Genomic DNA, 15,160 nt, shown 5'->3' on the forward strand with positions numbered 1-15,160 from the left:
GGGACGAAACCGGAGCACCCGGGAGAAACCCACGCAGACACGGGGAAAACGTACAAACTCCTTACAGACAGCGGTGGGAATTGAACCTGGGTCACTGGCGTTGTAATAGCGTTACACTTACTGCTGCGCTACCGTGCTGCCCTATTTATATAATACAGGGCTTTTGTTGGTGATAATGAGGTTTGATCGCTGACTATAAAATGAAGTGGACTCATACAATTTTTCTTTAATGCATAATTGCTGCAGGGGACTTGGAATTAGTCTTGGCTGTGATTCTTTGATAGTTCTGAGTCTGAAGGTTCTGTGTTTAAACACTGTTTCAGAGACTGCAGCATGACATTCATGACTGGCACACCAGTACATCACTGAGGGAGTGCCGCATTGTCAAAAGTGCTGCCTTTCAGATGAGATGTAAGCTTGAAGATCTATGTATTCTCCCAAGTGGATGTAAAAAGTCCCATGACATCATTTTGAAAAGAGCAAGAAGTAATTCCCAGTGTTCCAGCCATTATTCATCTGTCAACCAACATTCCTGAGACAGATTGTCTGGTCAGTATTACGTTGCTGTTTATGGAAGTGTGCTGTGTGCAAATTTTCCAAAATTATTGGTCTATTAATTTAGTTTTGTCATATATACTGAAGTACAGTGAAAAGCTTTGTTTGCATGCAAGCCATACAGATACTTTCACCTGATCAGTGCATTGAAGTAGTACAAGGGAAAAACAATAACAGAATGCAGAATAAAGTGTTACAGTTACAGAGAAAGTGCAGTGCAGGCAGACAATAAGGTGCCAGGCCATGACGAGGTAGATTGTGAGGTCAAAATTCCATCTTATCGTACAATTACAACAAGTTACTTTTTAAAAGCTACTTTATTGGCTGCAAAGCACTTTGAGACATGAAGAACACTATTTAAATGCAAACCAATTTGTGACAGCATTAGTTCAGTTCTGAGATGTTGTAATGTAGCTTTTATCTGTTTATTGGTCATTCTCTTCAAATTTTCCACAGTCAATAGCATCGGCTGAGTTATGGTCTTCATTATGATTCTTGATAATATTCTCAGGAGTAATCAGACCTCACTGGTGCCATGACTTGAATTTTTGTATTGCAAGTGGTTTCTCTTTCAGGTCTTGGGGTTTAACTCTGAGTTTTTGCACTGGTGATGTAAATTAAACCAGGCTTTATTCAAGAGTGTGTCAAACTTGACCTACATCAATAATGCATTTAGTTGAAATATTGGTGGCTCTCCTGTGATTGTACAGTGATTATTTGCTTTGAAATAGTATGAGTGTTTTATTACCATGCAGCACAACATATTATGATCTAGCTTATGTCTTATGGCATTACATAGAGATAAAGCAAAACTCTAGCAGCTAACATTGTGGTCCTAGCACTCTGATATTCTGTGGGCCTACTGTTCAACTGGAGTGCTGTTTCTCACATGCGACTTATAAGAACCTACCCTTTCAACTGGAAGTAAAGGTGCCATGGAACTATTTGAAAAAGAGTATGGAAATGTTGGCAAATATTTATTGCTGACTCAACATCACTGGGGATTTTTTTGTGGTCGTTAGATCTTGCTATGTGAAATGTGGCTGTCCACTAAACGATATTGGCTGTGAAAGGCAGGGTATCTCTAAATGGTCAGAAACTGGAAGGTGTTGGTCTTTGCAGGGACCTGGGTGTAGTGAAGGTTCACCCGATTGATTCCCAGGATAGCAGATTTGTCACATGAAGAGAAGATGGTAATTGGTAATTGTCAATTAGTATTTAGTTTATAATTATTGTCATATGTACCAAGATACAGTGAAAAGCTTTTGTTTGCATGCCATCCAGACAGATCATTCCATACATAACTACATCAAGGTAGTACAAAAGGAAAAAAAACAGAATGAAGAATATGGTGTTACAGTTATGGAGAAAGTACAGTGCAGGTAGACAAAGTGTAAGGGCCATAATGAGGTAGACTGAGAGATCAACAGTTCATCTTTATCAAAAAAGAGGTCTGTTCAAGAGTCTGATAACATGGCATAAAAGCTGTCCTCAAGCTTTCGTATCTTCTGCCCGATGGGAGGGGGGGAGAAAAGAAGATGACCGGGGTGGGAGGGGTCCTTGATTATGTTGGCTGCTTTGACAACGCAGCTGGAAGTGTAGACAGAGACCACGGAGGGGAGGCTGGTTTTCATGATGAATTGGGCTGTGTTCACAAATCACTGCAATTTCTTGTGATCTAGGGCAGAGTAATGGCCATACCAAGCTCTGATGCATCTGGTTAGGATGTTTTCTATGGTGCATCTATAAAAATTGGTGAGGGTCATTGGGGACATGCCGAATTCCCTTAGCCTTCTGAGGAAGTAGATCGCTGGTGTGCTTTCTTGGCCATAGCGTCCACGTGACTGGACCAGGACAAAATGGTGGTGATATTTACATCGAGCAACTCGAACTTGAAGCTCTTAGGTTAGCAAATTTGTCGTATGGTGAGAAGTTGAGCAGTCTCAGCTTGTGTTCTCCTGACCTTAGAGGAATGAGAGCTGATTTCTTGAAATTTACAAAATTAATATGAGGCTTGCCAATGAGGATACAGAACTGTTGTTTTCCCTGTCAGGGGTGTATAGAATCTGGGGTCTCACTCTCATGATAAGTAATGGCTATTCAGAATACAGCTAAAAAGACATCTCTTCAAGAAGAGGGCAGTGAACCTTTGGAATTGCTTACCCAAAAGTTGGCTCAAGGGCTGAATGTACTCGAAGCAAAAATTGATAGATTTTTATTAAGGAAAGCTAGAGGTATGGAGTTAGTGCAGGAAAACAAGGCTGAATATCCATGAACATTTTGAATAGTGGAGCAGACACAGGGCCAAGTAGCCTTCTCCTGTTTCAATTTCTTCTGTTCTTATGTCTTAAAATGTGTAATGAAAACATGCTGTTCATTTGTGTATGACAGAAAGCCAATGCTCCACAGTCTTCCAACTGATCACCTTACAAAAGCATGGGTATCACCATCTTTTTCCAGAGAACTCAGAGCTGTTGGCAGGACTGTTTCGAACAGTCCGTCCCATGAGACAAACAACGAATATTAGGCATGCTGTCTACAGTGGAAGGACAGGCTTCTTCATGTTTCCACAGACACTGCTGTCTTGGGCTATTTGCCCCCTGCTGTTGGTTTTCTGGTATACCTGGGCAAGTGGTGCAGAATGCAATGTTGAGATAGGTTTTCCATTATGCATCCCTGCACCCCACCATCTCCCTCTTCTCCAGAAAATACTTCTTGTGCTTATGCCAATTAATGTTCAGTGTGACAAATGATTTAACATTATAATAATGCATTAAACTTTAGATCAGGTAAGATTTCATATGTGGGAGGAAACTGGAGCACCTGGAAGAAACACACATACCAGGAGGGCATAGATCCCAAAAGAACTGAATAGAAAAACACCTCTAGTTATTCTCATCTGCTGTCCTCCTCAAACTCAATGGATTGAGAATGATCCAAACGTTCCAGGTTATGGATCCAAACATTCAGGTCAGGAAAAACAACAAACCATAGGTACAGCTCTGCTCAGGTATATACCATGGTGAATTGGTTTATTATTGTCACATGTACCAAGGACAGTGAACAACTTTGTTTTGCATGTCATCCATACAATCATTTCATTACAACAGTGCATTCAGGTAGTACAAGGGAAAACAATAACGGAATATAGATTGAAGTGTTCCAGTTGCAGAGAAAGTGCAGCACAGGCAGACAATAAGGTGCAAGTTTATCACGAGGTAGATTGTGAGGGTAAGTGTCCATCTTATCATACTAGGGGACTGTTCAATATTCTTATAGAAGCTGTCCTTGAGCCTGGTGGTACGTGCTTCCAGGCATTTGTATCTTGTGCCTAATTGGAGTGTGAAGAAGAGAGAATATGGTGCTTCCTCCTCTGTTTTTTTTTCAAGACACAACCTGGGATCTTGATGACAATTTTGTTGCATGGTCATCAGTCTGAAAATTTAACTTTGCTGCTTTCTCTACAGATGCTGCTTGACCTTTTGAGTATATCCAGCTTTTTCCATTTCTTTTCTTGAGGATAACCTGAAATCCAGTCAAATGTTAGGTTAGATTTTCACATAATCCTAATCCAAATGGAGGAGAAATAAAAGTAGATGAATATAGTCGTGGTGTCATAAGGCCTCAGAAACAGGTTCTTTTGCCTATCATGTTCATGCCAATCATTTAATGCCTATCTGTACTCATCCCATTTACCAGCACTTAGTCCATTGTCTACAATGCTTTGGCAATTCAAGTGTTCATCCAGATGCTTCTTAAACATTTGGGAATATCTGCCTCCACCATTGTCTCAGGCAGTGCACTCCAGATTTCAACCACACTCTGGGTGAAAAAATGCTTCCTCACATCCTCTCTTAAACCATTACTGCCCTCAGATCTTAGATGTCTCTGCCACAGAGAAAAAGTTTCTTACTATTTATCATGCCTATGTCTCTTATAATTTTGTATACATTGATTAAGTCCCCTCTCAGCCTCCTCTGCTCCAAAGAAAACAAACCCACTCCAGTCACTTCTTATAACTGAAATGTTCCATCCCAGGCAAAATCCTGGTGAATATCCTCGGCACCTTTTTTTGTAAACCACATTAACCACACTGCACTCATCAATATATTTAGTTCCCACTTCAAAAATCCCAATTAAATTAGTTAAACAGGATCACCACCAACAAATTGGTGCTAACTATTCCTGATCAATACTTGCCTTTCCAAGTGTAGCTTAATGCTGTCTCTGAGAACTTTTTAAATAATTTTCCTACCACTGATGTTAGATTAACTAGTCTGTAATTAGCTGGCCAATCCCTCTGCTCTTCTTGAATAAAGGAACCATATTTGCAGTCCTCTAGTCATCTGGCATCTCAGCTGGCCAGTGAAAAGTTAAATATCTCCTTCAGGGTCCCCAAAATCTCCTCTCTTGCCTCCCATTGCTGCTTCGGATACATGTCATCAGGACCTGGGGAGCTGGAGGCAGTGGATTTTGAAGATTCCGTCACTTCGGAGAAACAATCAGACAGATTTAATTCTATTCTTTCAAAAATTTTCAGGAAAGGCTATATTCTTTCATTTTTCCCTGTAGCTGAAAATGTACCCATCTAAATGGGAGCATGCACACGTGAATTGCCTAGCAATGGAGGAAAGCTGGCATCTCCCATACCTCCTGTAGGTTCCCACGATTGAACAATGAACAACGGGAACAGCTTCTGTCTTTGCATGCAAATGGCAGCAAGGATTCTTGGAGCACTGAAGGACATCAGGCTTGTGCAAGAGAATCACATACAGGATTAAAGATTCTAAATAAAATAATGATGTCTTCAGGCGCCTCAGTAGCCATCCCTCCTTCTGCTGTGCTATGCCTATAAGGCCAACTATAGCAAGGCCACCAACTACAGTTTGACATCCTATTAATTGCTCAGAGTAATGAGAAATAATTTACTTTTTCTGTCTCTATTTTCCTGTCTCTTTGCTTTTCTTGACTTGAAATACTTTCTGAAGTGAAACAGAATTAGCTTTCTTTTCAAGACCTGGCTGAAAGTCTATTCAGAATCTTCACCATGCTTGTAAATAGTTTGAAAAAGAAGGGGAAATGATGTTGTTCAATCATACTATCTGACATTATTTTCACTTTGCATAATGATGTAAAAGGAATGGTAGTGAGTTACAGTAATAGCTAGCTTTATATTTCTTCCTATTTCTGTTCCCAGCTGTGCCTGCAGGTGTGATGGATTCAAGAGGGAAGTGGATAAATACATGGTGAGCAAAAACTTGAGAGGTGACAGGGAAGAGATTGGCGCTGGGGTGGAACTAGAGAGACGCTCTTGTAGAGAGCCAGCATGGATACGATGGGACAAGTGGCCTCTTTCTGTGCTGTAACCATACTATGATTCTATGAATTGGAAATAAGAACATAGGAACATAATAACATCAGTGAGAAAAATTAATAACATAATGTTCATATTCTTGGGAGTTACATTGACCAGGAACTCAATTGGATCAACTTCATGAGTACTGTGATTAAATGCAGGTCAGAGGCTGGGTTTCCTGTGACAAGTAACTCACATCTTGATACCCCAGAGCCTTCACGCTATTTACAAGACACACATCAGGATCGTGATGGAATACCCTCCTCTTGCCTGGATGAGCGTAACTTCAACAACTCTCAAAAGGATCATCTAAACAGCTAGCTTGATTGGCACACTACCTACCACCCTAAACATTTAGTTTCTCCAGCATGGCTGCTGTGTCCTATCAACAAAATGCATGGCAGTTACTCACCTAGACTTCTCCACCAGTAGTCAAGCCAAAAATATGGATGTCCAGCACAACCGATAATGTTTGATGTTGTCAGAGCCCTTAAGACAACATCAATTCATTGGTTACCGGAAATGACCAGATATTTGCTTTATTAAAGCTGAACTCAGAGAAATGATCCACATGAACAGCAGCCCAGAGCTTTACACATGTTGACGCTTAGTAAATTTCTCAGTTCACTGCTTGATCCACTGAAAACCTGTGCACGTTCCCATGCAGGGTATGACAGTACTGAGGATTGTATGACAGTGTGGAATGAAACATCTTCTATAATAAACATCTAATCTCTGTACCAACAATAAAGCCTCCTGGTTTTGGTCAACCTACTAAAGTAAGGAAAGCAATAAATGCAATCCACACAGGGCTTGACTAATAGAGTCACTTGATGCACAAGTATAGTATAGAGTCATCGAAGCAGGCCCTTCGGCCCAACTTGTCCATGCTGACCAAGATGCCCAGTATTATGAGCTCTGTAGATTGTAGCCACTCTGGTCAAACTATGGATTACAATACAGTACCTGTCTAATATACAAAGCTGATGGTGATGCTGCAGAGATTCATTCCCACAATACAAGAGACATTGGTTAGTGCTTGGTTAAAACTGCTTAACTAACCTTAAGCTGGATTTATCTGTATAGCAATACACTGACGTGCACAGTGTCAGGGTGCCACTGAACACTTCAGTCATTGGCCCCCTGCTTAAAATTTCTGCCCACACCACAGATGCAAATGACCATGCATTGCATAGTTTCCCAGTAATTCTTCCCAAGGCTGGATTTGTGGGAGTCAGCAGCCAACATTGGCTGGTGTCTCCTCCACAGGTATCCGGGCAATAAGCCCAACACTTCGGAAGAAGCAGGGATTTGTGGGCTGGCAGAATCAATGGTCGGGTTTAGGGGCAGCAGGTCAAGGCCTTGGACGAGGACAATTGTGGGGTAAGGGCTGTGGTGGACAGGCTGGAGATCAGATATGCTGGGGTGGGTTTTGTAGGGTCGATCCCAAAGAATGAAGGAAAATGTCTGGATGCAAGGATAACTCAGCTGAACTTCTGGAGTGACGTACAATGACCCAGAAGTACCTGCTGCCATACTTCACCAGCAAGAAATTGTTTTCAATTGCATACAATGAAATAACCAGTCCTACATAATTGAATTTCCAAGTAAGTAACTCACTTTTAGATATATGCTGGGGCAAACAATGGAATAGAAAAATCATCATGTTTAGAAGAGGAAGATAAAGAATTAAGTGGACACAGGTGACTAAAGAAGCCACTAGTTTGTCTCTCCAGCAGCTTCAGCATATGGTTGGTTGTTGGCCTTTTTGGAGAGACCTAGTCCATTTGTTACCTACACTGAATCAATGGTGCTTGACAGATTAACTGACACTTTAATATTAATGTTATATTGGAGATATTAAAGGACACTTAAGGCAATTCATTGGGAAATACAGTAGCCTTCCCAGCAGTAATACATCGACAAAATTAAGATGATATTGATCAGCACTGGAAAGCATTGAATTGGTGTTGATTTCTGTGTTCTGTTGATCACTGCTATTGCTAGACAGGTGCCATTTTGACTTGTTTCAATTTTTTTTTGTTACATTTATATACCTAATATTTTTTCATGTTCATTAAAACAATGTTATCCACATGTAAATGCGCATTATCCAATGAGTACTGTATGTCTGACCTTTTCTTAATGCATTTGGAAATTTAGAAGACTGTATTCAAATATTATTACAATTAAATAAATTAGAGTGCTAATGAATTTTGGAGATATCCACTAATGGATATTATCACCAAATATGCAATCAAATCATAACACCTCATTGTGTGATGATTCCTTTTTACTTTGGCTCACCTCTGCTTCTTCCATCAACTGCCTTGTGCTGAGGAAGACCATTATGGTGGAATTGTGATTTTTTTTTGCAGTTAATATCGTGAGCTCGTGCAGTTCACTGCCATTAGGAAGTATAAACAAAACCTAATGGATCTACTGATTCATCCCTTTCAGAAAATTAGAAGCCCTTTCAATAAAATGTTGTGCAGTCATGTCTGTAGAATACAACCAGGTGGTAATGAGTAACATCCATTTTATGTCATAAGTTGACTTTTGGAATTAGGAAGCACAGTTTTACCTACCTGGCCATTCTGTGTGCAGACATTCCATTCTTCATGACATTAAGTCAATTGAAAGAGAGTTCACCACTCTGTAGGTTAAGTATTATCTGTTGTACGAGGTTGGTTTGATCGACTGCTGGTGTCTCATTATGTATCAACTTTTGAACTAATAACAAATTACTTATGGAGCATTATGGTTAACCTCTGGTACTCTTAGCTCAGTTGGTGATTAAAATTTGAAATATTATTTGATCCATCAAACATGTTTCTTTCAACTGACTATATATTATCAAGCACTGTCCTGGATTCACTCCAAGTTATTTCACTGGCTGGAGGAGATGAATAATCTCGTTTAGAATTTTTAAGCTGCAAGAAAGAAACACAACTCTCAAAGAAAATTGAGTGAAATATCAGCACAATATTACAATCCATATTATTAGACTTAATTAAATTCTCCTGGACTTCCCCCTTTCTATCTTTGCAGGCTCCTCCAGCCTTACAATCTATGTGCATGTTGAGTTTTTGGTTTGATGCCATGGACTACTTGTTCCATTCAATGTCTTTGTGACATTGTTATAAAGCAGGCAAACCACATGACTCTCCTATTTAACAGGATCATTGTAGGTCTCTGCAAAAAGACATACAACACTTTTCAATTCTGCCCTCTTGCTCATCCCCCATTCTCATTAATCCATTACTGGTGATATTCCATCAATATGCCTCTGGCCTTTACCAAAGAAAACTTCTCCGACTCTCTATCTCATTCCTTTATTAAATCAGTCACTAAAACATATGTCTTTCACCAAGTTTTTGCTCACCTCTAATGTGTCTTATGTCATATCCTAATGTGTTTTATGTCATATTGTGTTTGGTAATGCATTTTGGATGATTTTACAACATAATATATGATATAATAAATGCTGGTAGGTGTTGTTGTGATTAATTACATTGGCTTCAGACTGGAGTGAAACCAACATTGTCTAGAGTGCTTCTGATCTACAATGTTAATGCTTGTAAATTTCAACTTTCAACCATGCTCCTGCCTTCTTTTGAGGATCCATTTGTGAATGAAGTTCAACATCACTCTTTTATAAGGAGTGAATTAAATTTTGGTCACTTCATTTGCTTGTTCACACCTTAAATCAGGCAAATCCTTTCCATGGCAAATCTAAATGCTCAAATCCTGAACTTGCTGACTGATTCCAGGCATCATTGAATTCCACTGCAGGTCTTAGCACATGACCACATGGTGACACGTAAACCTGCTGAGATTCCTCAGCACTTACACTGGGGAATTGGCTCACGAGTGCTGTGCCAGGACAGAGCTGGGAGGGATCTACAAGACTATTGATTTCACTGCAGATTTCACAGGAAGAAAGGTAAGAATAAAGCGCATTTTTAAAAAAATATTTCTGATTAGAGGAATGGTTCTATTTATACAGAAGTATTTTTGTGTTTAGTTAATTTTATTTTGTTAATTAATTATTATAGTTGTTAATCTCATGTTTTGTTGTTTGTGAAAATTTCTTGAAAAGAATAATTGATAAGAAACTTGACAACTTTGACAGAGCCAAAGCTGGGGGAATGATTTTTCCATCTGTCACAGGTCTCCTGAGCAGTTTTGTGGACAGTGCTTGTTCTGGCCTACCCCAACAATCTGATTTTGTTAAGCAAGGGCCGAGCACCACATGGGCTCCTGCCGAGCGATTCCAGCCAAACAAGTTTGGCCTTCTGCATCTGAACCAGGTCAATGTGGGAAATGGGGAAAGGAAGCAATGAGTACAGTGTGTGAGCCCCACTCAACAAAATCTAAACCTTCAGGTACAATGTAAACAGCATTCTTGTTTAATAAAACTAATTTTTGTTCCACTTTTTGCTTTCATGTGCAGCTGTAATTTTGCAAATTACCAATTTTATATAATTTATGAAGAATATACAACTCAGAGTCAATTTATAACAAAAGAAATGTTGTTTAATGAGCTGATATATGTTAAGGCAAATACGTCCCTGTGCATTAGACAGCGGCAGTAAATTGCATATAACGTTGAGAGAGTCTTATGATGATTCAAACATAACTAAAGTGTACAAAGTTATGGACAGAGAAAAATATCTTCAGTCACCTGCAATGGATGAGTGTAAGTCTTTCAGTCACCATTTGCACTCACTTTCATGCTTTTATATTGAAACCAGTAACAGTGGTTGTCCACCCACCAATTTATACTCATGAACAGGCAACTGTAGATACAGTTCTCTCCTATGAATTTCACACAAGAATTTTATTTAGGACTAGTTTTGTCTCAGAGAAAATAGAATTGTTCCTGCTTCTGTGCACCACTGAGTGATAGATCCTCAATGACATCTATGAAATCTTTCAGACCAGAAGGAAGCCATTTAGACCATTATGACTAAGGCAAATCTTTGCATGGAATTTCCAATTAAGCACACTCTCCTGTTCAAAAGAAATATTTTGAGTGATCAGTACAACAGAGAGTGGCAGAATCAGCATTAATGAGTTTACATAGGTGAAAATCCCAATGTGGTTTTGGGGATTTACAATAAGGAGAAACAAGGGTGGTAGGTGTAATGTTATGTTGTGCTATTGCCATGTCACACAATTGTATCCACTTTAAAAATAACACTGTGCATTTCCCTTTTAAGAACCCCGTGTGCAGGTTGGAGCATGTGAAGTTGCTAATGCAAGGTAATACATGAGCAGCCGTGACCCTGTTTCATTGAACAGCAATCTGCGTGTTTAATTACCAATATGGGAGCTACAATTTAGAGTTTACAAAGGATTAAAGAAGCGCCACTGATCTATCAAGCTTGCCCCTCACCACACTACGCTGAACGCCCTTCAATATGTTTTGGGAAGTAGAATTTCAAAAACATGAGGAAATATTCTGAATATGGAACACTAATGACCAAGAAACAAGTGAAGTAACTTCTTACATCTTTTATTTCAATGCCAGGTACACGATTGCCTTTGCTGATGGTAATTTCACACTGAATAGACACTTCCAATGAGTGGCTAATAATCACCCTTAAACAACTTTCCTTCCCCATCTTTGATAACACACATAGGTTCATTGTGTACACCTTTCAAGTTTCCTGTTCCAGTGAACAACCTTACACTTATCCACATGAAGATTCATCTGCCTAGCCTGTTAACTCAAACGGCTCAGAGCACTTTGAATGCCAACAGCTGTTTCTATACTTTTCATCTGGACAAATAGAGGTGTGTGTTTGCAGTTCTATTTGCTGCATTACAGGAAGGATGTAGAGGCTTTGGAGAGGGTGTAGAAGAGGTTCATCAGGATGTATTGGTATTGGTTTATTATTATTGTCACTTGTACCAAGGTACAGTGAAAAACTTGTCTTGAATACGGTTCGTACAGATCAATTCATTACTCAGTGCAGATTCATTGAGTTAGTACAGAGTGCATTGAGGTAGTACAGGTAAAAAAAAACAGTAATAGAGTACAGAGTAAAGTGTCACAGCTACAGGGAATTGCATTGCAGGTAGACGATAAGGTGCAAGGTCACAACAAGATAAATTGTGAGGTCAGAGTCCATCTCAACGTGTAAGGGAACTGTTCAATAGTCTTATCACATTGGGAATAGAAAATATCCTTGAGCCTGGTGGTATGTGCTCTCAGGCTCCTGTATCTTCTGCCTGATGGGAGAGGATTGAAGAGAGAATGACCCAGGTGGGTGTGGTCTCTGATTATGCTGGCTGCTTTACAAAGGCAGTGAGAGGTATAGACAGAGTCCATGGAGGGGAGACTGGTTTCTATGACGCACTGGGCTGTGTCCACAACTCTCTGCAGTTTCTTGCGGTCCTGGGCAGAGCAGTTGCCATACCAAACCATTATGCATCCAGATAGGATGCTTTCTAAGGTGCATCGATAAAAGTTGGTGAGTGTCAAAGGGGACATGCCAAATTTCTGTAGCCTCCTGAGGAAGTAGAGGCGCTGGTGAGCTTTCTTGGCTGTGGCATCTCTATGGTTAGACCAGGACAGGCTATTGGTGATCTTCACTCCTAGGATCTTGAAGCTCTCAACCCTCTCGACCGCAGCATCATTGATGTAGACAGGTGCATGAACACTGCCCACCTTCCTGAAGTCAATGACCAGCTCTTTTGTTTTGCTGACATCGAGGGCCTGGAATAAAGAGCATTAGCTATGAGGAAAGATTGGACGAACTTGGATTGTTTTCTCTGGAGCATCAGAGGCTGAGGGGCAACCTGATAGAAGTATATAAAATTGTGAGAGACTTAGCCAGAGTAGATGGTCTTTTCCCCAAGGAAGAAATGTCAAACACCAGAGGTCAGAGCTTGAAGGTGAGAGAGGGAAAGAAGGAGATGTGTAAGGCAAGTTTATTTTACACAGAATCATAGGCGCCTGGAATGTACTGCTGGGCAGGTGGCAGAAGCAGATAAGATAGCAATGTTTTAAGAGACATTTAGACAGATACATGAACAGGCAGGGAATAGAGGGATGCAGACCATGTGCAGGCAGGTGGGATTAGTTAAGTTTGGCTTTATGGTCAGCACAGACATCGTGGGCTGAAGGATCTGTTCCTTTGCTGTACTGTTCCATGTTATAGAGTCATAGAGTCATACAGCTCAGAAGCATGCCCTTCAGCCCAATTCATCTGTGCCATCCATGATGCCCCATCCAAGCTAGTCCCATTTGCCCACGTTTGACCCATATCCCTCTAAACCTTTCCTATCCATGTACCTTTCCAAATGCCTTTTAAATGTTATTGTACCTGCCTCAACTACTTCTTCTGGCAGTTCTGTCACTCACTTTCTGGGAACCTTATGCCTGGAAGAATATCAATGCATCAAGGAATGCTAGGAAAGGACTGACAGTAGTATTCTTTCTGATTTAACATTGAAATTGAAATCAATGAAAAGCCATAGATTGAAATTCACATTTAATAAGACAGAATTGCCAAAAAGCATAGACAGAGCCATTCGATCCTACTGTTCAATGCCAGTGTTCATGCCCTACACAAGCCTTCATCCATCTAACTTCATCTAACCCTGTCTGCATATGCTTCTAAACTAAATGGACTAAAATTTGGTTTAAGGTCCTGCAATGCTGAGAGGTAGGCACAGGTCGGGATTGAGAAGGTGAAGTAATTTATTGATGTAAATGTTATTTAACTGAAACTTTTAAGTGCAAAATGAATGTTGCATGTCAGGCTACAGAGGTCTATTGTTACTGGAGTAATTTGAAACATGTGACTTCCTTTCCACCATAGCAAATTATGTAAATTAATTCAACAAATCTAATAATTTGTATGCTGGTGGCTGAAAATGACACTGAATGATGCTGAATTGTTGTAAATACCCATCAGGTCCACCACACACACTTCAAACCCACATTACTAATTCCTCATTCCACAAGGGATTGGAATGGGAGTAGGTTTTCCAGCCTCTTGAAGCTCAAGGCAATCATGTGTTACTGATGAGACCTGGCACACTTGGGGTCTTCCCTTCATATGGATCATCATTGCAAAGCTCTTGACGAAGAGCAGGTAAGTCTGAGAATTTGGGATGGGTCCAGGGATCAAAGGGGGAGGGATATCCCAAGTTGGAGGGGCGACTTGGGCATCAGGACTTATTAGGTTATAGGGTCCAGTACAAGGGTTGACTGCTGGAGATCATGGTAGGAGAAAGAAGGAAGGTCTGCAAGCAGGGATAGGTCACTTGTTGGCGTAAGAGATGGTATCCTTCATATTGGGACAGCAAAAGCTTAGTTGTCAGGGGATACCAATGGTGTTTAGGAATGAGGATGAAATTGCTGGTTGTGAGAAATGAATACCGGTCATCAGGGTACTCACTCGTTGTCAATGGTGGGGGTTTGGATATCTGGTCCTTCATTCAAGGCTGAGGAGCTGAAGAAGGCTTTTGGCATACTGGCCCTTATCAGTCAGGGCATTGAGTATGCAAGTTGGGAGGTCATGGTGCGGTCGTACAGGACGCTGGTGAGGCTGCACTTGGAGTATTGTGTTAAGTTTTGGTCACCCTGCTATAAGAAAGATGTTATTAAACTGGAAAGAGTGCAGAAAAGACTTACAAGGATGTTGGCAGGACTTGAGGGACTGAGTTATAAGAAGAGGTTGACAGGCTAGGGCTTTATTCCTTGGAGCGAAGGAAACTGAGAGATGATCTTATGGAGGTGTATAAAACCATGATGGGAATAGAAAGGGTGAATGCACTCAGTATTTTCCCCCCCAGGGATGGGGAATCAAGAACTGGAGGGTATAGGTTTGTGAGAGGGGGAAGATTTAATAGGAACTTGAGAGGCAACTTTTATTTTACTCACAAAGGGTGGTATGTATGTGGAATGAGCTGTCAGAGGAAGTGGTTGAGGCAGATACGATAACAACTTTTAAAAGACAGTTGGACAGATACATGGATTGGAAAGGTTTAGAAGGTTATGGGCCAAACATTGGCAAATGGGACTAGTTTTGATGGGGCACCTTGGTCAGAATGGACCGGTTGCGCTGAAGGGCCTACTTCTATGAAGTCTATGGCATTGCCTGAGTTTGGTTCAGACCACCAGCTTTGCGCCTGTGCAGCCAGTCCTTTTTATGTTGCTCAGAAGCATGCCTCACAACTGCTGTGAAACCCTGCTTCTGCATTAGAGCTGAGAACAGAGTGGACGATGGA

This window comes from Pristis pectinata, chromosome 5, assembly GCF_009764475.1.
Source record: "Pristis pectinata isolate sPriPec2 chromosome 5, sPriPec2.1.pri, whole genome shotgun sequence".
Taxonomy (NCBI): domain Eukaryota; kingdom Metazoa; phylum Chordata; class Chondrichthyes; order Rhinopristiformes; family Pristidae; genus Pristis; species Pristis pectinata.